This window comes from Leguminivora glycinivorella, chromosome 17 (assembly GCF_023078275.1).
Source record: "Leguminivora glycinivorella isolate SPB_JAAS2020 chromosome 17, LegGlyc_1.1, whole genome shotgun sequence".
In the NCBI taxonomy this organism is placed as follows: domain Eukaryota; kingdom Metazoa; phylum Arthropoda; class Insecta; order Lepidoptera; family Tortricidae; genus Leguminivora; species Leguminivora glycinivorella.
In genome coordinates this window covers 17,661,909-17,687,299 of record NC_062987.1, presented here as the reverse complement: position 1 = coordinate 17,687,299, position 25,391 = coordinate 17,661,909, and the positions used below count along the sequence as shown (strand labels likewise).

The following is a 25,391-nucleotide window of genomic DNA, read 5'->3' as shown; positions in this document are numbered from 1 at the left end:
AAATCGTGGTACAAAGGAAAATCTACCATTCAATAATTTGGTTTAAATTTCAATGTCTCAAGCTGTATAATATAAGTATATGTTGGGCAGGACGGTGTTAATACGACTAGTCTACTGCATGTTTTTCAATGTAAGTTTTTGTTTAACATTAAATAAATAAATAAATATTGAGGACACCTTACACAGATCAACTTAGCCCCAAACTAAGCAGTACTATGGGTGCTAAGCGACGATATACATACTTAAATAAATAAACGCCCTTACCGGGATTCGAACCCAGGACCGCGGCTTAGCAGGCAGGGCCACTACCGACTGAGCCAGACTGGTCGTATTAAAATGATATTTCTTAATTTTTTCTTTCTTTATACAGTGAGAGTGAGTTTCAAAATTGCATGGAAAAATTATGAATTAATTCAGTGATAAATCGCCATACACTTTTGCAGCTCACGATTGAAAATGAGTTTTACAATACCTATAACACATTTACTACCAATCCTCCATCCTTAAATTCCAGAATTTTGTGATGTGACTCAAGTTACGTCTAGGGAGGTCTTGATGACAAACTAAAGATAAGTATATTTCAAATAATTTAAAATAAGCGATAATATATAGCTTGCCGAGTGTGGTCCGGAAGGGATTTCGCGTATCCTTCGATTGTATTTTACCGACCGGTCGCAGCGTGACGTCCGATTTGGCAATAATCAATATATCACTTACAATACAACCCACTAAGTTAGATAACATGTGTGTATGTGTGTGGTGGGAAAAAAGTGAAAAAACCCATTAACTTATTATTACTTCTTAAATATCGCAGTAGCGTATAAACGCGTAAATAAGGTCCAGCTATATACCAAACAAAAAGAGCCGTGTGAAATGGCTCCGCGCTCGCATTCCTCGCAGGAGCCATCGATATAAATCTGTACACCGCATCGCGTCCGGCGGACCAGATTCCTCCCATTCCGATATGCAGGTTAACGCAGTTAATTACAAAACGCGTGATGGACGCGGCTACGGTTGCTATGTATCAGGATTTATCCCGACATGTCAGGATTTTTGCACTTTATCAGGATTGCGCGGGGATTTGATGAATGTCAAGTTATATAAATTTGCGGCTTACCGCAACGCGTCCGGCGAACCAGATTCCTTCCATTCCGATTTGCAGGTTAACGCAGTTAATTACCAAACGCGTGCTGCTAGGGTTGCCATATGTCAGGATTTGTTCTGACACGTCAGGATTTTTTGCACTTCATCAGGATTTCGCGGGGATTTGATGAATGTCAAGAGTTATATAAATCTGCGGTTTACCGCATCGCGTCCGATGGACCAGATTCCTCCCATTCCGATATGCAGGTTAACGCAGTAAATTGTTAAACGCGTGCTAGACGCGGCTAGGGTTGCCATATGTCAGGATTTGTTCTGAAAGCTCACGATTTTTTGCGCATTATCAGGATTGCACGGGAATTTGTCGTCACTTTCTGTCCTCCGGCCCGAAAAATTCAGATAGCTGCGCTAAACGAAGTTACCGCTTCCCGGCTACGTCAGACAGCTCCGAGAGCCAGTAAATAAGAAAGCCTCAGATCCCATGTTTGTCGCGCATTTAAAAGTCCACTGAAAGTTTCGAGTGAAGAAGCAAAGGAAGGTTATAAGTGTTATAAGTAGGTGTAGCTAATGTTGAGTTATTTATTAAGAGAATATGTCCTGTTTTGTCCAATGTTTAACATGATATTGCAACTACGATACAGTCGAAACTGGTGTGTAACGTATCGATCGGTCAACCTCCTCATGCATTTTACATTTTAATAATAGGTTGCGGGTAAATGTCAGGGGAACTTTCTAAAGACAATATCGATGGTTATTCATGTAAATAATAATGAACGAGCTTATGGTCTCGTATAAAAAAAACCATAGAACCCCTTTTCACTTTCTGATCAGTATGCGAGTGTCTTCCGTTGTTGTGTAGTCATTTATTCGTGTCACGTAGGAACGAAAAAGTAAGAACGTAACAGGTACTTTAAACACGCGTTTAGACATGAAAAAGTTATTTATAGATAATATCGATAGACAATAGATTCATTTATTAACGCCTATGATGCAAATGCATCTTAATGTCCAAGTTGAAAAATTGTGATTAAGTACTTACATAATCAAATTAATCACTACTACGAGTTCAATGTCACCATGTTTTTGAATAATTGCAATTAGACTTCATTTCCATGTACATTGTTGGTCTTAGTCATGTTATCACGGCGTTCGAATTCAGAAAATTGTCACTGAAAATAATAGGCAATTCACCGTTTTCAACCGGTATTTTAGTGACAGTGAGACTCAAAAATCGGCCCCCTGATGTCTATGATTAAATCTGTCCAGCCGTCAAAAGTTCTATTAGAATTTGGGAAAGATAAAGTCGGTAAAATGTGCACTTCTTGAGCTTTGTGACATGAATCTTTTGCGGGTGAGTAGCAATTGGGTGAATCAACTTTTCTTTGCCAGCAAAATTACGCATACTTCGACTACATGTGGTCAGAAAATTTAATTTGTATTTAGTGTAATAAGTTTATACTTATTATATTAAAAACAGATATACAAGCTATGCAATACATCATGTTTTTACAGGATTTGCTATTTTATTACTTTATTTCGAGCAGTGACCCAGTGGACATAGCTGTCCCTCACTTTTATATGAAAAAAGTATCTCTTCCACTGGGTCACATATAGATTTAATTGTAAATGTTTTTTTTTTATTATTCCCTTAATGTAAAATAAAAATAAGGATCTTTATTCACGATGGCCAGGTTAAAACTCACAAAAGTAGAGCTAATAATAAGTATGGGCAATTCTTGCAAAAAGCAAGAAAAAGTTGATTCACCCAATTCTATTTGTATATTTAGTTTTATTCCATTTCTTTTACCCTTTACGTAAGACAATAAACCGACATTTTCCCCGACAGTAGTAAAGAGTAACCGTCTCGCCATTTGGCTCTGGGCAAACATTTCGAGAACGATCACCGTAAACTAGAGGTTTATGAGACACTGACATCATCCCGAAGTTACACGATCGAATGGATAAGTTGTGTCGTGTGGGAAATTTGGCAAGAGTTTGACTATCTAATGATGAATTGATGATATGTGCTGTCTGGAAGTATACGGGGAGAACTTTTACGTGAAAATCGAAACTAGATATTGTGACAAACGTTCATTTTAATTTCTTTACAAATTGACAATAGCCCCGGATAGCCCCGCAGATTCATCTTAGAAGTATTCATATCATCGTTGTTATCCTATAAGCTCAACCATCGAGACGATTCCATTCCAATATGATGGGTTCGAAGTCTTCCAACTTTCCCATTGATACCGCAGTAAGTTTTAATGAAATTAGCGGATGCGACCTTCAACGGCCGCGGAGTACGGATCTCAAATACGAATTCAATCGTATTGGCGGTGGAGTTTAGAGCATCTACCCATTGATTACCTATCACTAGATAATGTATACAGGTAACTAATACATATAATAAAAATAGGAAAAAGAACATGAAGAACACAATTAATTAAAAGAAAAACATCTTTATAATGAACAGTTCCACATTTATCAGCAAACATAATTATGCTACACGATAATTGCGGTACGTTTAAGTATAGAGCGACATTCAGTAGTAAAAGTTCTATTTCATTTAATTTACTACGATACTTACTTTGGCTTTTATTGTCTTGCGATTAAACTAGATTTGTATCTGCGCGTTACCGTGAATAACACGATCTTTACATAATTATTGTAAAACCGAAACTAACGACTGAAAGCGCTTCCGACGTCGACAAGCGGTGGAACAGCCATACTTAATACTTATCCATACTAATATTATAAATGGGAAAGTGTGTGTGTCTGTTTGTTTGTCCGTCTTTCACGGCAAAACGGAGCGACGATTTAACGTAATTTTTAAAGTGGAGATAGTTGAAGGGATGGCGCACTCGCCATGCCTAGTAGCCTATGTCACTACATAGGCTACTTTTTGTCTCTTTTTAACGCGAGCGAAACCGCGGAAAGTTAGTACGTTATAATAGGGGATCTATTAAAAGGTAATCTGCACGCAGAGTACTCGCGTTGAATAATTCACAAGGAGCGCGGGAAGTAAAGCCAACAGGATATAGATCCGGTTCCTCTTGAATGGACATTAAGGCGTCTGGCTAGAAAATTGCCACCATATCTAACTAATATTAAGAGACTTTTGCATTTTTTAACCCCCGACGCAAAAACGAAGGGGTGTTATAAGTTTGACGTGTCTGTCTGTCTGTCTCTCTGTCCGTCTGTCTGTCTGTCTGTTTGTCTGTCTGTCTGTGTGTGTGTCTGTCTGTGGCATCGTAGCTCCCGAACGGATGAACCGATTTAGATGTAGTTTCTTTTGTCTGAAAGCTGAGTTAGTCGGGAGTGTTCTTAGCCATGTTTCATGAAAATCTGTCTACTATGTCGCAGTCGGGGGTTTTTTCAAAATTTTAATTTTGTGGTTATTTCCCTTATTTCCCAGGTTCCCAGGTCCCAGGTTCGAATCCCGGTAAGGGCATTTATTTGTGAGCACAGATATTTGTCCTGAGTCATGGATGTTTTCTATGTATATAAGTCTGTGTTTATCTATTTAAGTATGTATATCGTCGCTTAGCACCCATAGTACAAGCTTTGCTTAGTTTGGGGCTAAGTTGATCTGTGTAAGGTGTCCCCCAAAATTTATTTATTTATTTTCTCGAGGTTTATTCAATTGAGTAAACAGTTTTTAAAGGCTCGGCAACGCGCAAGTACAGTCAACCAATTCAATCCTAGGCCACTGTCATATATGTCATAGTGACGTTATAAATCAGATTGTAAGAAATCTCTTACTGTTTGTCATATTGACATGGCTGTAGAGTGGCCTGGGTTCCAATTGGTTGACTGTACAAGTGTACATTGAGCTGCAAATGTTCACGGCGAATTTATCAATTCATAATTTGTCCAGGCAATTTCGCAGCTCACTGTACACTGCAGTTCTACAGTAACTGCTTCGTCGACCGTCGTATGGTTGTTTGCCATCGGAAGGATATTAAAATAAATTGGTACATCCTTATTCCTATTTGTCAATTTTGGAACTATCACGGTATCGCGGTATTAGATATTTTGGCTCCACAATGAAAGGGCTAAAATTATCCTTATTTAAAATTGATAATGGTCAACGGTGACCTGTTTCACCACGGTGACATTTTTCGCCCTAAAGTGACAATCCGTTCATTGCAAGTTCAACAAAGGAAATACTTATATTGACGCTAATCAACAATGTTATTTATCGACCCAGAAAGACCAGAAATATTAGGCACGGAATTGTCAGTGTCAAGTGTCAATGTCACTGTGGTTAAATAGGCCACATATAGTGACTTATCGCTCAATATGATTTTGTGCATATTTCTTCAAACAATAGGTACTTTTTACAAGATTTCAAATCACACATCGTGTGCGGTGGGATCAACCTAAATAATAAATCGTATTCTTTAGAGCCTATTCACATCACGTTAAACGCGGCGTTTTGCAACAACTCGCAGTGAATACAGAGTCACTTATTCTCCTCATCGTCTGACATCTTGAAGAAATTACCAGGAATAGGTACAGTACTGTCACACCTCGGACACTGGCGATCAAATATATGAAAGAGGCGCGTTCCTAACACACAGTCTAGCTCGTGTAGGTGAACGCGTACTATGCTTGAATAAGTGAGATATGACAGGTCAACTGTTCGCATTTTTGACAGGCGGTAACTGTGAGGTAGCCGAGAGGGGGTGGGTGGCACTTTCAGTGGGGAGCGGGAGTGGCCATACTGTACGATAGTACTCTTTATTATACTGTAGAACTTTGTCAGTAAACGTCAAAGTGACTTCTATGGCAATTGATTACCCGGCTTAAAGCACGGTGTCAATAACATAGAGATCTAGCTAGACAAATTGGTTGAGCGTACAAAGCATTTTTAAGAAACCTTGTCTACATATATCCGACGAAACAAATTTAAATCAGTAAATGGAAAATAGCGAGTCCATTGTTTTAAGTCATGTGTATTTTTATGAACACGAAATATGCAAATGGTTTTTCTAGAAATGTTTACAAATATCATGCAAATTGGTGTGTCCTTCTCAGCGTGCAATGACATGGGTTCTGGGAACTTTGAAATAATAGTACCTATGTATATTATTTCTTGTTACCTAAGGCAGCGTTCCCACTTAAGCGTCGCGTGTCTCGGGGCGCGCAACGGACGTCTCCGCCACGCCGCCTGAATGTAATTCAAAAAACGTCTCCTCAGTAGATTTTGTATAGGAAGGACGTAAGACGCGCCCCCAGGTGGCGCGGCGCGCGCCATGCCGCCGCCACGCCACCTGGGCGCGCGTCTTACGTTTACGTTACTTACATTCAGGCGGCGTGGCGCGGACGTCCGTTCCGCACCCCAGGACATGCGTCTCTTAGATGTGGCCGGTCCCTAATAGCAAAGAGGATCGAGTATTATAGAGAGTTACTGTCAAAGTAAAATGTGTAATCACAGTGCATAGACTGCCATAATCTCGACACAGGCTCAAAACTTTTGAACGTCAGTTTTGATAATTTGGCCCATATCGTTTGCTTGATATGTGTGAAAATGTCGAATATTAATATTAGCGCCATCTAGCCGAGCGTCCCCCAAAGGTGTAACGCCATCTAGGCCACCGTACACTTTTTCTCTATGGATTTGAGGTATGTTTTTTTCTTAGACTTTATCCGTCTATACGGAGTTACATATGTCTTTGCCAATAGGTAGATAGAGACATACGAAGCTAAGTTAACAGCAATTTTAACAGCCCCGCCAATGCAAGTGTTATTTTAAACAAACTTTTCATAGAATTTTCACTAAGTACAAGGAGACGAACTTTATTTTTGTGGCATACCTGCAACTATTTGTATGAAAATTGCTCGCCAACTGCAACGTCAGCAGCAACATGCAGTTCTTATAATGTAATACATACCTGCTTAAAGCCTCCGCCACACATAAAGCGTTTTAATAGCGTAGCGTCAGCGGTGCGCCGGCGGAACGCAGCGTTCCGCCGGCTCGCAATTCGCGCGCATTCCGCTCGCAATCCGCGCTCGTTAGTTCCCGTTCGTCCGGCGCGGCGCGCCGCTATCGTTGCGCTCCGCTGACGCTCCGCTACCGCTCCGCCTACGCTATCAAAACGCGCATGTGTGGCCGAGCTTTAAACGTATAATATAACCATAGTAATAATTAAATGACGGACAGAGGAAAGTATAGTATTAGTAAGTTAAGATGCCTAGCCCCTAGGTAGGGTTTAACTGTTGTTTATTTATGTTTTACAATCCAATTACCAGAAGACCTAGATCCTAGATCGCAAGGAACCACGTGGACGACTGCTGACCTTTCATGAAAGTCAAGGTGTGAACTTTACCCGATAAATGTGTTTGCCGACGGTACAAAAGGTTTCAAGAACAGAATGCCAACGACATAACCCTTCAGGTGGCATAGTTTGCATTTTCAGTTATTGTAATTAGTGATGGGCGGTGGAAACATTCCCGTTACCAGTAAGTTTCCATTTGGGAACATTACTAGTAAGTTCCCAATGTTACCAGTAACATTCCCAAAAGACGGTAACATACGAAATTGATGATGTATTGAATTAAAATTCGTTGTAAACGGTATTGTCTCAGTGCACCATGTTATGTATATCTAACTATACATATAACAATTGTCCTGACTGACTGACTGACCGACTGACTGATTCATCATCGCAGAGCCGAAACTGTCAAAGCTAGAACGTTGAAATATGCACACTGGGTTGCAATTAAAAAGTGTACTAAGAGATGTAGAAAGATTTTGAAAAATTCCACCTTTAAGAATGTTAAAAAGAGAAGACAATCTGTATGCCAAAATAAATATTTTAAGTTTATTATTATTCCGAATTCATACATAAATATCGGGAAATTAATCCACGCGAATGAAGTCTTGGGGAACAGCTAGTATACTACACGTGTAGATATACATCTTTCTCTTTCATACTCAACGTTTATTTTCTCTTTCGCTCAAGCCTCTTATCGCAATTGTTACCTGGCATGGATCCCTTGGCATGGGGTTAGTTTTATCTAAAACACGGCTTTGAGTGAACGTATTAATTGTGATAACAAGTGGAGTACAGAACTGAATATGTTACAATGAAGCCGAAAAGTCCAGTGTATAGTTATTTTACTGAAAATACTATAAACAATAAAAAAAGTTACACTTGTAACTTTTGCAGTGTTGTGTACAACTATAGAAATGCTACAAAGTTTGCGGTTCATATTATAAAATGTAAAAAGAGCCCCCAAGATGTAAAGGACAGTTTTAAGAAAAATGACAAAAACTCATCAACATTATGTGAAGCTCAAGTATTAAGCGACAGTGACCATAGCCGTGCCTATACATCACAAGATACAACAAATGTCAGACCAGCATTCACTGAAAGAAATAATTAACTGAACTAATTCAGTTGTTTCAGAAATAATTGAACTCAAGTTATAGCGAAACAAATTTTAGTTAAATTTACATAACTAATTTTGTGGTGTAATACAATACTAGTCATGTTATTTTGTATTTGATGTGCAGTAATTTAATATTAGGCTGTTATTAACTTAATCAACTTAAACGAAGTAGTAGAGCTGCTGCAACAGAACTGTCTTTTTATAATTAACTTAAATGTATCCTTAATTATTATCAGTACGTTAGACTACGTTTTACCAAACTATGTATTGTTGTTCCAACAAAACTGTATATGTTTGCAGACTGTTAAAGTGTTTGATTGATTTTAACCAAATCTAATAGCATACTAATAATTTTACCTTACATAACTACCAGGTAACAATTTCATTCAAATATTAGACAAACAATTATGTTGTCTTTAATTTACTACTCTATTTATTAACAAAAAATAGTTTTGTAACAAATAAGTGATTTTACTTCTTTGTTGCTTACTTAAGCAAATGTACGAATTAAGGAAAACTATAGTTATAAAGTACGTAATGTTTAGTAAAACACTACAAAACTTTTGTTATCTGTAGCTCGAACGATTGTTTACAACATGAAACAGAATGACGCGACGCGCACAGCCGCACAGTAAACGGACCGGACCGAAGCAAACCTGTTCGTTCCCGTTTGTGTTTCCTCGAGACGAGAGTCTCAGCATTTCAGCACGCATCACAGTTTGTTCAGTCCGGTTGTTATTAATAAAATTCATGGTATTTGTGAAGAAAACCTTGGAGGCAAGGGCGGGTGCACAATATGAGTGAACTTGAGGAGGCGGCGGCGGCGGAGTCAGCCAGAACCTCCGAGTGTGAGATGCCTCGTGTACTAGTACCACTACGATGGAGGAGTACCTAGCGTCGTGGCTCTCCCTATGTAAATATTTAGATGTTTAAAGGTAAGTAACAACATTTAATAACAATAATGAATTGCATGATATGGGAGCTGTAGTTGTAGCGTAAGTAGATATCTACCAAACGTGCTTAATGCCCATAAGTAGGATTGAATACGCAATTAATTAGGTGGAAGTTTTCTTAATTCCTAAGTTTAATACGTAGGTTTACAGGGGGCAATTTACAGGTAGGTAAACACAGCAGGTAGGTTTGTAGGTCAGGAATTAATTCTACTACTAATTTCCAGTAACATAGTAAACGAGTGGTCAATAACATTACCTATATTCCTTTCACTGCGGCGTTTTCAGTTCACCTTGGTTATGGGGTTACAATTTTATTGTTATTCGTTGGAATAGTTGGAAAGTTCTATTGTATGTTCTATTATCCTTTATCAGTGAACGTTGGTATTCTGACATTTGTGTACGTTTTAATTTCAGAACACAGAAAACATATTGATATTTTGCAGTTATTATCAGAAGAGGAAATATAAGAAATTATTACAAGGCGAAACTGATTACCCAAACAGTCATGCTACAAAACATAATTAGTATAATTACGGACGCATTTTCCAAAAAAGTAAGTACCTATAGAGTCTGTTCGGAAAGAGAAGAGTAGTGAAATGTATGGGGTTGGGGTCCAATACATTCCACGACTCTTCTCTTTCCGAACAGACTAACATTACCACATCCATTGATTTCATATGTATCTTTTAATATTAACGATTGTTTTGTTTTTGTATTTAGAACCCTTTTTTACACGATAAAAGTTCAAAATGGTTTTGTAATATGTACAAAAATAAAACATTATTAAAAAGTATACGAGGACTGAGGAAGGTACATATTAAATTGAATGTTTCAGAACATTGTGAAGAAGTCCTGGACCTGGCAGCATTTATGGCGACCCCTTTTTTGGTGACTACTTCGAACGTAGGCAAGAGTAAGAATTAAACCAGGTCTACTCTAAACTTCTCTGGTGGCCGTCTAAGCTGATTGTGCCGGAAGGATTTTTTTTATGCATGTGAAATGTGCTGCGCAAATAGAAGAGACCATCGCACGCAGAGCGGAAAGACGGTGCGAAATGGAATTAACGTTGCCGCCGTCTAAATTGTAAGATATTCTATCAAAGCTCTAATAAACCAACTGTAAATAATGTTCGTTACGAAATGCAGTTGATGCGTGATTTAAAATAAAATTTGTTCTTAATGCACTGGGTAGCTCTTGGGCTAAAGTAAAAGCGAAACATAAGCATAAGTTAGTATTTCCATTGTTTCTATTTTTTGATGATTACGAAATCAGAAAGTAAATAATGTTATAGTGTCATAATTTTGTTATAATATTTCGGAAATACAGGAATTATTTGAATAAAACTGTACTTAGCATTTAAATGAAGAGTTTTACTATGCTACCTACCTAAAATTTGAATATTCGTATCAAGACGCTTTACGTTAATTATTTATGAAAATAATGGAATTTAATTATTGTTGTTTTTAATGTAAGTAACACCAATTCAAGTAAAACCCCGTCTTAATATGAATATTTATCAGAATTCAGTCAAATAATAAATATTATAAATATACTGTAATTCCACTATATTTTGTTAGTTAAACGTCGGATCAAATAGCTACCAGTCCATCCGGCAATTAACTTAGTACAAAAAGGGACGATATCAATGAATCCGTCCTTAAATTAATCAACGAGAGTATAGTAAAATCACATTGTATTGAAATGAATTGTAACAATACCTTCTAGTAGCATTACCTGATCACTTATTACGAATATTATCTAAGATTCAGTTTAGGACCTAAACGGAATTGCTACAGGACGGAGCTAAAAACTTAAACTGAATCGTAATAAGTGATCGGGTAAGGCTACTAAAAGGTGTCGTTACATTTCATTTCAATACAATGTGATTTTACTATACTCTCGTTGATTAATTTAAGGACGGATTCATTGATATCGTCCCTTTTTGTACTAAGTTAATTGCCGGATGGACTGGTAGCTATTTGATCCGACGTTTAACTAACAAAATATAGTGGAATTACCATTTTAATTATAGATTACTAAATTGGTCGAGCTACTTGTAGCTAAACAGTTTTGTTATTAGTTACCAGACTAAACTTTCTGATTAACAACCTAAGTACTGTAACACGTCAACAAATTAAATTAGTTACCAGTTGATGAACAGTTTGACTACTAATAAATAAATCAATTCAGAAAATAATTGAACAGTTTAATTACTAAGTAAATGTTGGATTATTTAATTATTACAAAACATTTTTGTGTTTGCAACCAACTAGATGTTATAGATTCGTAAGCAATTTGGTTGTGAAATAGTTAAATTATTTGTTCCATAGTAACAAAATGGCGCTTGTACTTTTGTTGCAAATCACAAAATGTTATAATTATTACTAGACTATTACCATTGTTATAAGTAGAACATACAATTTAAAACAGTAACATAAATAGTTAAGTTGTTCATAACTCAACACAAATAACAAAACACGGTTTGGTAATGGGTAACACGTAGTTCGCAAGTCACAATTTTTAGGTAAGCAGTAACCTAAAATTTGGTTACAGTTATGCAAACATTTCTTTCAGTGTTGATGGATAAAGACGAGCAGGTAAATATATTTTCAGCTTAATATAAATTGTATTGTAAAACTGACTTTGGTAGACGACTAAAAGAAGTTGATAATAATAATTGTATTATATAATTTAAATAAACAAAGTAGGTACCTACTAATTAATAAATAAGTTAAAAACACAACGTAGTATAAAAAAATACCCGACTGTTTCACTGTTTACCTATAATTGGGTATGACCTGTTTGAAAACGTGGTGATTATTTTTTCCGCGTGTACCTTTTTTAAGTAAACGTGATTCAATTCGTCATTTGAAGATATAACATAATAACAAAATAATATAATAGCAATTGTTATATCTTTTAAACTCATTGTTTCAGATGAATATACACAAAGCTGTTGCAAGAGCAATGTATGTAACTGGCACACCTTTCTCTCAATTCGAGCACCCGCTATGGAAAGAAGCTTTTCATATGATGAACCCTTTATACGGTATGCCTTCAAGAAAGAGATTGGCTACATCTCTATTAGATGAAGAATATTCAGACGTTCAAAGCGAAATAGTGAGCAAAATCAATCAAGCCAGTATTATTCACTTGGCTATTGATGGATGGTCTAACCTAAGAAAAGAATCCATCCTAAATGTGATTCTCTATGCTCCGAAACCATACTTCTACAAATTTATAGAAACAAAGGAACAAAGACATACGGCCGAATATCTGTGTGAAGAAGTCACAAATATAATCGAAGAGTTTCATCCGTCAAAGTTTGTTGCAGTTGTTACGGACAATGCGGCAAACATGGTCAGATTTGGGAAGCTCTTGCACGACAAATATGAACAAACTCTATGGACAGGATGTTTGGCTCATACCCTGCATTTGTTTGTTGGGGACTCATTAAAAGTCATGAAAATACGTCGCATTTTTGCATTTACAGTGAGAGTAATAAAAACAATTACACGATCACATATATCCTTGGAGCTGAATTCCGAAGACTCGCGGAGGAAAAAAGCGTCAATTCGAGTCTTCAGTTACCAGTTAAAACCAGATGGGGCAGTTATTTAGCATGTCTTCAAAGCTTTATCAAATCAAAAATTGTTGTGCAAAATATGGTAATAAATGAATCTACAACATCACTAAGACAATACAAAAATAAAATTTTAAACGAAGACACATGGACAGAGCTCCGTAACCTTGAAAGGTTTTTAGACCCCATTGTCCAATGGATATACATTCTAGAAGGGGATTATTTTGCAGTACATCTAGTGTACAAGGCATTTAAAGAATTAGATGCATTGCTTAACAATTACCAAACAACAAATCTTCTTGAAAATAATTTAGCAGACCTCAAAGCGAAATTTGAAGAAAGAAAGGCAAATGCTCTGAAACCAATCCATTTTGCAGCGACAATACTAGACCCAAAGAATCAAGGATCACAATTAACAGATCAAGAAAACGTTGATGGATGCGAAATCATATTTAATCTTGGGAATGAATCAACTGATATTTTAATGGAATTATCGGACTACAAGACACACAAAAGCATCTGGGCAAAGGATTTTGTGTGGAAAATGGCAGCTACTACAGAGCCAGTCACATGGTGGGAAACATTATTCTCCAATACAGTGTTAGGTAAAACAGCTGTCAAAATACTAACCATGCCTGCCACCTCTGCAGCGGTAGAGCGGTCTTTCTCTACATTTTCAAATATTCATACGAAACGAAGGAATCGGTTGAAGACAAACAGAGCGGGAAAATTAACTTATATATCTCACAACTGGAAGTTATCTCATCAATCAGAATCACAAAAACCTTTTGATCGGAGTACAATTGTCAACGAGGATATGCATGATACGGATTCGTCCAACTCTGAAGATGAATTTTCGGACGTTGAAGATATGGAAGATGGCACCTCAGATTCAATTTCATCAAACAGTATTTTTTCTACAGATTGTACAGATTGAATTTGAATTGATTAAAATTTTTAACAAGAATGAATGTTAAAGATTTCATTGTTGGAGATTATAGTAAATTTTAATATATTATACCTGTTATGTGAATTTTTACTAGTTGATTTGTGTGCCTGAAGCTGAGTCTTTGTTGGATAACTTATTGCAAATAAGCTAATTGTATCTACTTAACTGATTTCATTTTTAAACTATATGGTCATGCTTAATATTTAAATTAAGATGATTTATATGTGAAACAACATTTAAATATACATACTAAAATTATACACAATGTTGATTGTTATATTTTTCAAATTAAAGTAAGCTAACTGCATGTACTTAATTTCATATAAAAATGATAATACATACTGATTTCATTTTAAAGTACTGACATACTTAATATTTAATTTATAATTATTTACACATATGTGAAACATCATTTAAACGTTACAAAAACTGTGATCATTATTATATACATAATGTTGAAGTAAGCTTATTGCATGTACTTAATATAAACATTTATAATAAGTACTGATTTTATTTTAAAATATTGACGTACTTAATTTTTTATTTAAGGTTATTAATATGTGAAACAACATTCAAATATACGTAAAACTGTGATCATTATTATATTATACATAATGTTGATTGTTACATTTTCATAATTAAACTGATTTTTACACATATTTTCTTTTATTTTACATAATTATTGATCTTCGTTTCCAGATAAATAGTATTGATCCCAGTAACTTTGGAAAGTTTCCTGGTAATATTGGGAATGTTACCGGTAACATTGAGAATGTTACCAGTAACATTGGGAATTTACTCTCTTAGAGAATCCTGGACTGTTTTATTGTTGTAAAGAATAGCATTATTATTGAGTTAACTATTTGACACGAAAATAAATATACAATACTAATTATTTTTTGAAAGTTACTCAATGTTACCGCTCGGGGGTAACATTACTAGTAACATTACCGGGAATGTTCCCATTGTTAGTAAGTTACTGGTAACGACCCATCACTAATTGTAATTATTATATTTCGTCATTTAACTGCATACCTTTTATTGACTTTTATGATAATAGAAATATCAGTATATGGTATAAAATGATCAGTATTTAACTAATCGCATCTTGATTTTCATGGAAATTGGACATCATGCGAATAGAGTCTGTTCGGAAAGAGAAGAGTCGTGAAATGTATTGGATCCCATACATTTCACAAGTCTTATCTTTCCGAACAGGGGGCCGATTTTTGAGTCTCACGGCGTTCGAATTCAGAAAATTGTCACTGAAAATAATAGGCAATTCACCGTTTTCAACCGGTATTTTAGTGACAGTGAGACTCAAAAATCGGCCCCCAGACTCTAGTAATGTAGATGTGGGCAATCGTACTGCCGTTTTGTTATTTGTTTAAAAAAATCCGCGTCGCCTCACGTATCCTATTAAACCGAAAAATTAGATTTTAGTATCCTGTGATAGTGCAACACTTCTATTTTTCCCCAAACGGCGTGAAAATAAAAGTGTGTACATTAATCTATTTAATCTACTTTTCCTCAGATAAAAATAACGATCTTACGTAACAGAACTGTCACTCAACGCGCCTGATTAATAAAGAAAGCAATATGAAACGTCACGCGTCTCACAGAAAGCTAGAGTTATACGTATATATAATCAAGTATAAACAAGGGTGAGGGGTGCATACCTCGGAATATTGTTATCTTGTTAGCAGGCCCGGAACGGATATTTTATGCGGTGAAAGGGTAGATAATATGGTAAACAAGGTGAAATTTTGTTTGCAGATAGCCAAAAGGCGTTTAATGAAACGGTGTAAGTTATCGCGGGAGTACACGCCTCCTGGCCGATTGTGTTGGTTGCGAAAGGGTAGCAGAGTCGATTGTTCAAAAGACCAGTGGCCCGTTTCTCGAAAGGTACAAGCCTTGTATTACAAGTGTGTTTCCATGACAACCCATACGATTTGACAGTTCGCGCACTTGTAATACAAGGCTTGTAGCTTTCGAGAAACGGGTCCCAGTTTTAACTAACGAAGAGGTTTTATAGTAGGAAGAATTGAGGCAAGAAGGCAAAGGGAGAGACCATTATCAATATTATTTTTTGGGAACGATACACACTTATACACAGTTTAAATTTGAATGGTAAAAGCGATAATAATAATAACAGGCCCCGTAGCCGAATGGCATTTCTACAACGCGAAACGAAAACGAAACGCCGCGAAAGGTAGTCTGGCTCTATCGCGCCAATACCCAAGAGCGATAGAGATAGATATCTACGAGCGTTTCGTTTCGTGAGCGTTTCGTGAAGCGTTTGTGCATTCGGCTACGCACACAAGCCTTTGCAATTTACATTTATAACAGATGATTCAAGCAGCATCCTTGCGACACTTACGTTCGTGGCTGTATAGCCCAATTCGATAGCCGTCGTGGTAATTAACATTTTTAAAAAGGCTCAATTTCACTCTGTTTTCTGCTCAATTTTCAGTCTGTTTCCTTTCTAATGGAATAATTGATATGAGTAATAGATATTCGATTAATGATTGAACAGTATAACATGAGTTTAGCAACATAAACAGAACAGCGCAGCGCTCTTGCGATTGGAATACACCGTCTTGCAAGTTTTCGGCTGCATTAAATTGACTGAAACGATGCATTGTGCCATACTTTCTACAATATCGGCAGTACCCGAGGTAATATAAAAGCTTTTCTCTTTAGAGCTGTATTTTCAGAATAATGAGGGATTCTCGCAGAGGTTTGGCAAGGTTGTGAGGGAATCAATTCAGAAAAGTTCGGGCAAAGACAGTTTGGTAGAGGCTGATACTGGTTTGTCCTTTGGGTTGGAAACTGATGTGTTTTTAGCCAGCGTTCCCACTTAAGCGTCGCGTGTCTCGGGGCGCGCAACGGACGTCCGCGCCACGCCGCCGCCACGCCACCTGGGGCTGGGGCGCGTCTTACGTCCTTCCTATACAAAATGTACTGAGAAGACGTTTTTTGAATTACACTCAGGTGGCGTGGCGTGGCGCGGACGTCCGTTGCGCGCCCCGAGACACGCGACGCTCTGATGTGGCCGGTACCTTAGATGACGCTAAAGGTAGCATTCGGATCCCAGCAGTCGCGACCCGGCAGCCGCTGCCCAGCAGCCGCGACCGGGTCGCGCCGCACCGCTTTGTAGGGATTTATATGCGATAGTTTCCGACGCAAGCGACCGAGCAGCGCTGCTGGGCAGCGGCTGCCGGGTCGCGACTGCTGGGATCCGAATGCTACCTTAACATAGCATAGGTTTTTCCTATCCCTAGTGTTAATCTAGTGATAGTTAGGTATGCGAGAATTTATTATGAATGGATTTCGTTAGCATCAATCAGCGTGAGCCTAAAATCGCAGACTGGTGTTTTTGCGCAAGGCGGTACTAAAGATCAGAACTCACTGGCTTCGTAGACTGAGTGAGTCGACATGCACGCTAGTACATTGTTATTGTTGTGCACGCACGCATTACGCAAGTTGTGTGACGCGTCTCAGAAGGATCTGTACAATGCACAAATATTGCACCTGCATATACAGTACATATTATGCATACACCTTTAATGTTAAAACAACATGCATTTGTTAAGACAAAATTGGCCTCAAGCATCCCTGGGAGAGTACGCCAACTTTGTGTTTTGCCAATTCTAGACTCTGCTTATAGTTGCGAAGTTTTTATTGAGAGGGGATATTCCCTCCGTTTTGGCTAGGTAACAATTCCTCTTCATTTGCTATTCTAACATTTTGCGATATGAATATAAAGTGTTATGCAAGTTTCAGGTAACTTGCAAATGTTGATAAAAGGAATTTGACTACGATGGTGGTATGAATTAAGAGTTATGGTTAACCCTGCAGTTTATTTTCTACAGTCCCTAAATGTTCCATTTATATTCATGGGAGTATGATAAATGACATTTGAAATGTAAATATGTACACATTGCAAACAAGTTACATGAAAAAGGCCCTGCGTAGTGCGTATACAAAATAGTATTAGTATCTGTGGCACGGTTGGCACGCAATGCAACACAAGTGATTTGACGTATATCATCGAATTCCAGGCTCTTCAATCAGCGTGTATATCAATGTATTTACTTGCAAATTAAGCACCTATTAAGCCGAATATAATAGGGTAGTTAATTAGATATCCCCTGAGATTGTAGAGCAGTCAACCAATCTGAATCCCAGGCCACTGTAGAACCCTTTCACAGTAAAAGTCAAACTGACTTCTATAGCAAATAAAGCACGGTGTCAATACGACAGGGTTCTAGAGTGGCCTATTAGGATTCTAATTGGTTGACTGTACGTTAATCCAAATTTGAAGCTAAGGGACTCATATGCAAGTAAGATATAAATTCAAAATTGTTACCACCACCGCAGTAAAAATATATGACTTATATCCGAAGCCCCGATGTCCGTTTTAATATATTTTTACAGCAACGGAGGGGCATTTATGGGCACTTTCATGTGGACAATTTCATGTTGCCGTCGTCCGTCGTTTGCCAATATGTCACTGGATAAACTTTACAAGTTGTTTTATAACGTCATGTGTACGACCGGCAGCCGGGTTGCCCGGGTTGGTTGAAATTGATAGTAAAATATTTAATATACTTTACAAGTTTTTAATTTCGTTATTAATAAAATATCCACAACATTTAATTGAATTCCTGGGGGCCGATTTTTGAGTCTCACTGTCACTAAAATACCGGTTGAAAACGGTGAATTGCCTATTATTTTCAGTGACAATTTTCTGAATTCGAACGCCGTGAGATTCAAAAATCGGCCCCCTGTTGGGTGTTAATTTATGACAGACATGATATTTTTTGTGAAAACATGTGGAAATGTGTATTTTTGTCAGTATTTATGTTACTGTTTCCATAGCACCCCTTTATCCATGAAAGCCTATAGCATATCTCGTTTCTACAGCATTCCAAGCGCGCTTCATTTATTTTGATTCCAATATTTCCAATGCAGTGCTCCATTTGGATTCCAAAACATTTTCATGAATGAAATACTTACGCACATTCTTTTCAAGCAGTCTTTTTGACAGCTTTCGAGTATATGCCCGTATGTTTTACGGAATAATAATTTAATACAAGTTTTGCACACTAAAGTAGGTAAACAAAAAAAATGGATTTCCCAAATTAATTCATAGGTTAGCAACTGTTTATTTAAATAAAGTCTTAATTTAACGCTATGTGAAAAGTTACCCAAAGCTAAAGTTCTTTTTAATGGCACTCGAATTTCCAAGGACTTACAGTTCGAAACTTTGTAAAAATTTAATGGTTTCACCGGGCACGAGATTATTCTGGATTAAGTTACCCAGGTAGGAAAAAATATGGTATATTAAAGCTTCCCTTTAAAAAGAAAGACTAAGAAAGCTTACATTTTAAGACGAAAATAAACAAGAAATAAGTCATGGCAATGAAGAAGTCATATGAGTTAAAAGAATAAAAAATACTTTGCCAAAAACCCAAGGCTCTTCTTATCGAATTCGCCGTTGAAAATGTGATACTCTGCTATCTCTCAAAAACTAATCAAGTTCTATTATACTTGTTTGCTATCATCGCTCGGAAAACCCATTGTCATTTTGAAATCATAATAACCATAATTTAGGACCCATTTATAAGTCGGAATTGTTCGGACACACAGACTACACAGTCTGCCTTTATCACTACAATTGTATGTATAAAACAAAGACTTCCCGCTGTCCGTCTGTCCCTATGTATGTTAAATCTTAGAATTTTAAAAAGTACGCAACGCATTTTAATGTGTTTTTTTTTATAGATGTCGTTTTTATGTATGTTGTGTGAGTGATTCAAGAGGAAGATTGATTTGTAAAATACTCGTGCGAAACCGGGGCTGGTCAGTAGTAAGGTATTTTTTCCCCTCACTAGCTCGGAAACACGTGTTTTGTCCTTTAATAACAGCGGGTAAAAACGCATTTTATCCACTAGTGGATAAAGTAATTTGACCTTGAATTGAGGCAAACATTCTGCATTAAAATTGATAAAAGTGGGTTAATCTAGTGATGAAGATTTTTTACCACCTGTGGAACTACTGGAAGCTGTGATAAACGCGTGTTTTACGTTGTACTTTCCTCGCTATAGTGAGGGGAAAAGTTTTGTGTTACACTCGGGTGCAAATGTATTTCACTTCTCGTGTGTTGAAAAACTCGCAAGTTCAGGATTCTATTCTCGAACCACTCGCTTCGATCGTGGTTCAACTATAGAACCCTTTCGCTTGCTTTTTTTCAATTCCACACTCGGCGTTAAAATACAATTTTGCACTCTTGTATAACAAATAACTATTAAACGTTTATTTATCTACATTGTACGGAATAGTAGCAAATAGTCCCAAAACAAGGCATATCACGCGTAACAATAAAAGTCCGAAACTCGTTTCCTCATCGCGTTAGTGCAAGGCCTGAGTGGATGTTCGGAGCGGAGCATTCGGCGGTGTTCGCAGCGGGGCGGGCGAGTAGTCCACCCTACACAGCGTCGAGTCAGAACACTTGTATGAGCTTCATTTTTTAACCCCCGACGCAAAAACGACGGGGTGTTATAAGTTTGACGTGTCTGTCTGTCTGTCTGTGTGTGTGTCTGTCTGTGGTATAGTAGCTCCCGAACGGATGAACCGATTTAGATTTAGTTTTTTTGTCTGAAAGCTGAGTTAGTCGGGATTGTTCTTAGCCATGTTTCATGAAAATCGGTTTACTATGTCGCGGTCGGGGGTTTTTTCAAAATTTTAATTTTGTGGTTAGGTTATTTGATATGAACGCTGCACGCTCAGTCCCTCTGCGCGCCCAACCTGCATGCGTAGCCGAATTGACGCTCACGAAAAGAAACGCTCGTAGATATCTTATCTATCTCTATCGGTCTTGCGTATTGGCGCGATAGAGCCAGACTACCTTTCGCGGCGTTTCGTTTTCGTTTCGCGTCGTAACAATGCCATTCGGCTACAGGCCCTGAGCGTGCACTCAGGCCTCACACAGTTAGGCACCGGCCACATCAGAGCGTCGCGTGTCTCGGGGTGCGCAACGGACGTCGGCGCCACGCCACCTGAGTGTAATTCAAAAAGCGTCTCCTCAGTACATTTTGTATAGGAAGGACGTAAGGCGCGCCGCCAAGCGGCGCGGCGCGCGCCACGCCGCCGCCACGCCACCTGGGGCGCGTCTTACGTCCTTCCTATACAAAATGTACTGAGGAGACGTTTTTTGAATTACACTGAGGCGGCGTGGCGCGGTCGTCCTTTGCGCGCCCCGAGACACGCGACGCTCTGGTGTGGCCGGTCACTTACAAGTCGTTTGTCAACGTCGCGAACGGTGATGGGGCCTTCCTGTTGTTTCGCCGTTTGAGAAAGTTCGCCCTAATAAAGTAATAGGCGTTTGTTGCCCTATATAAAAGTGGCGATCAATCCTTGCCACATTTGCCTGCCTTTCAGTAGAAGCGAAATTTATACGCCTCAACGTTTTACTGTGGACTGTCGTGGAAAACTGATGAAAGTATTGAATTGGATTGGATTAAGAACGCAAAAATACGTCTGACAATTTTCAGTCAAGTAATTCAAGAGCTAAAATATTATGTTTTTTTATGGGATAGGAGGCAAACGAGCAGACAGGTCGCCTGATGGTAAGCGATCACTGCCGCCCATGGACACCCGAAATACGCGTGATACTCTGCAGCCGGACCACCACGCTTTATTGTGCTCAGATTACCATGGTGGAATGTACCTCTGACATACCCCTTGTACCTCGTCGGAAATTGCATGTACCTCAGTAGTTTGCCAGAAATATGCATTTAAAAGGGGTCCGGCTGGGGAGTACTACTCCCCAGCCGGACCACGGCTGTACCCGCTCATATCACTGACTTCAAGATATAATTTAACTATCACAAGAATGTACCTGTTACATACCCGTGAATAAATTGTTTATTCCTTTTAAAAAGTGGCCTTATACATTATTTTTCACACATTAAAATTTTTTGTTATCGCGGTTAGTACGCGATTTCGTTAGCGCCTGAAATATGTGAATAGCAATGTTGTGCGTTTATATGAAATTGCGGAAAAATCTCATAAGGTAACCACGAACGCTGTAAAGAGTTTGAAACGTCGGGATGTATTTTAAATTCATTATACGCGATTTAATCCGTTTCCATAGTTTTATCTCATAAGGTATTACATCGACTTAAATTCAATTGTATATTTAGTATACATAATATATGTAATATTTATTACAGTATAATCTTTGTGTTATAACTTTCACATCATAAATATGTATATTATACCTAGGACATTATTAGTGTTATTACACGGATTGATAAAGTTCCACGGTAAAAGCACAGATTAATAATAAGTTGCTAACGTAAGTAAAAGTCAAGAGAACTCGTGAACAAATATATTTTCCCCTCACTAGCTCGGAAACACGTGTTTTGTCCTTTAATACCAGCGGGTAAAAACGCATTTTATCCACTAGTGGGTAAAGTAATTTCACCTTGAATAAAGTCAATTTAACTGCTTTACATACTATCACGCCTGTATCCCATGAAGGGGTAAGCAGAGCACATGAAACTTCTCAAGTTTCAGTGCCACTCTTGGCAAATAAGGGGTTGAAAGAAAACGAAACTGTGACATTGCAGTGACAGGTTGCCAGCCTCTCGCCTACGCCACAATTTGCCCCATATCCCACAGTCGCCTTCTACGACACCCACGGGAAGAAAGCTAACTTAAGTTAAGTTAAGTTTTAACTGCTTTAAAATTGATAAAAGTAGGTGAATCTAGTAATAAAGATGATTTACCACCTGTGGAACTACTGGAAGCAGTGATAAACGCATTTTTTTGAGTTGTAGTTTCCTCGCTATAGTGAGGGGAAAAGTTTTGTGTTACACTCGGGTGCAAATGTATTTTACTTCTCGTGTGTTAAAAAAACTCGCAAGTTCAGGATTCTATTCTCGAACCACTCGCTTCGCTCGTGGTTCAACTATAGAATCCTTTCATTTGCTCGTTTTTCAATTCCACACTCGGCGTTAAAATACAACTTTGCCCCCTTGTATAACAAATAACTATTGTGCTTGCCACATAAACAAATGCCCGTACTGCGATTCGAGCCTGGAGCACTGGCTTAGAAGGCAGGGTCATTACCAACTATGTACCTGGAGGGCCCATTTCTCAAAACTGAAAGTTACAAGTGAACTTGTCATACCCGGGGCCCGTTTCTCGAAAGGTACAAGGCTTGTATTACAACTGTGTTTCCATGACAACCCATACGATTTGACAGTTCGCGCACTTGTAATACAAGGCTTGTACCTTTCGAGAAACGGGCCCCAGACATTGACTACTTGTAAAATTGTAACTTGTAGCTTCGAGAAATGGGCCCCTGACTGACCCGTCATCAATGACGCCTTTCAATACAAAACACTTTTAACATATGTAGGGTGGGTAACTAATCGTAGTAGCGTAGGTAAGTATCAAAGTTTCAATTGAAATAAAAATGCAATGTTTATTGTGTACAAATATAATTTCGCAATTATCAATAACGATTAACTATTATGTCAAACCCTTGACATGTGACAGGTTTGGTTTTCATATATATTACTTAATTCATACATATTATACGGAGGTCGCGGGTTCGAAACCCGACTCGTACCGATGAGTTTTTCGGAATTTATGTGCGAAATGTTGATATTTGTCATTTCATATTTGCCGGTTGCTTTTTGGTGAAGGAAAACATCGTGAGGAAACCTGACAAATCCCAATAAGGCCTAGTTACCTTCTCGTTGGAAGGTCAAAATGACTGTGGCTTTCCTAAAACTAGTGCCTACGCCAAATCTTAGGATTAGGATTGTCAAAGTGAACCCCAGGCTCCGATGAGCCGTCAGGAATACTGTAATTACGCAAGTAGAAGTATGAATAAGTAATTAACTCGGCAATAATTAACTCTTAATTAACTTCGTGTACAGTTTTTCGACCGTACCGCATAATATTCCAGAATTGAAAGGCGTCATTATATTTGATGACGCGTCTGGTCTAGTTGGTAATTCCTTCTAAGCCGATGCTCCAGGCTCGAGTCACAGTACGGGCATTTGTTTATGTGACAGACACAGATAGTTAGTTCTCTTGACTTTTATCGTGGAACTTTATCAATCCGTGTAATAACACTAATAATGTCCTAGGTATAATATACATATTTATGATGTGAAAGTTATAACACAAAGATTATACTGTAATAAATATTACATATATTATGTATACTAAATATACAATTGAATTTAAGTCGATGTAATACCTTATGAGATTTTTCCGCAATTTCATATAAACGCAAAACATTGCTATTCACATATTTCAGGCGCTAACGAAATCGCGTACTAACCGCGATAACCAAAAATTTTAATGTGTGAAAAATAATGTATAAGGCCACTTTTTAAAAGGAATAAACAATTTATTCACGGGTATGTAACAGGTACATTCTTGTGATAGTTAAATTATATCTTGAAGTCAGTGATATGAGCGGGTACAGCCGTGGTCCGGCTGGGGAGTAGTACTCCCCAGCCGGACCCCTTTTAAATGCATATTTCTGGCAAACTACTGAGGTACATGCAATTTCCGACGAGGTACAAGGGGTATGTCAGAGGTACATTCCACCATGGTAATCTGAGCACAATAAAGCGTGGTGGTCCGGCTGCAGAGTATCACGCCCGAAATACCAGAGGTGTTGGAGGTGCGTTGCCGGCCTTTAAGATGGGTGTACGCTCTTTTCTTGAAGATTTGAAGGTCGTATCGGTCCGGAAATTATACCGCAGGCGACAATTCATTCCACATTTTAGCTGTGCGGGGCAGGAAGTTTCAGAATGTTGACTGTTTAACGTGTTCAAATTATCAACTTACAGCAACACCGTGTATGACAGAACAAAGCACTCGGCGAAGTACTTAGCCGCCCTTGTACGTATGTACCTATTTGTTAAAAATGTACGCGGCGTACGCACCCAGACGCCAATTAATCTGAGTGGCGCGCCAGGTGGCAAGTGTCTTCTCTTCACATTGGATGCAGATCCGCACCGCAGAATAAATAGTACTACGTACAAAAAGTACACTTTCTACACATCCCTTTCTACTATCTAGGGTTGTTATTGTTAATAATCAAGTAATTATCTTACCTTTGGTAGAATAGAACCCCAATATTGCTACGTAGCAATGTGATCCGACATTGTCTCGTCTCGTTTAAAGCTCGGCCACACATGAGCGTTTTGAGAGCGTAGGCGGAGCGTTAGCGGAGCGCAATGATAGCGGTCCGCCCCGTCCGCCGGACGAACGCTGGCGGGAACTAACGAGAGCGGATTGCGAGCGTAATGCGCGCGGATTGCGAACGGAATGCGCGCGCATTCCGCTCCGCTAACGCTACGCTATCAAA

At 38.3% G+C, this 25,391-nt stretch overlaps 1 protein-coding gene and 1 long non-coding RNA gene across 3 annotated transcripts in view; one reads left to right on the top strand and one right to left on the bottom strand.

Moving 5' to 3' along the window:
• Positions 1–25,391, bottom strand: part of LOC125235527 (mitogen-activated protein kinase kinase kinase 11) — a 149,825-nt gene that overhangs the window by 41,556 nt on the left and 82,878 nt on the right. The window lies entirely within an intron of this gene.
• LOC125235528 lies at positions 9,102–10,559 on the top strand. Its single transcript, XR_007178101.1, has 3 exons — positions 9,102–9,434; positions 9,867–10,005; positions 10,288–10,559. It is a non-coding gene; the product is annotated as an uncharacterized LOC125235528 (long non-coding RNA).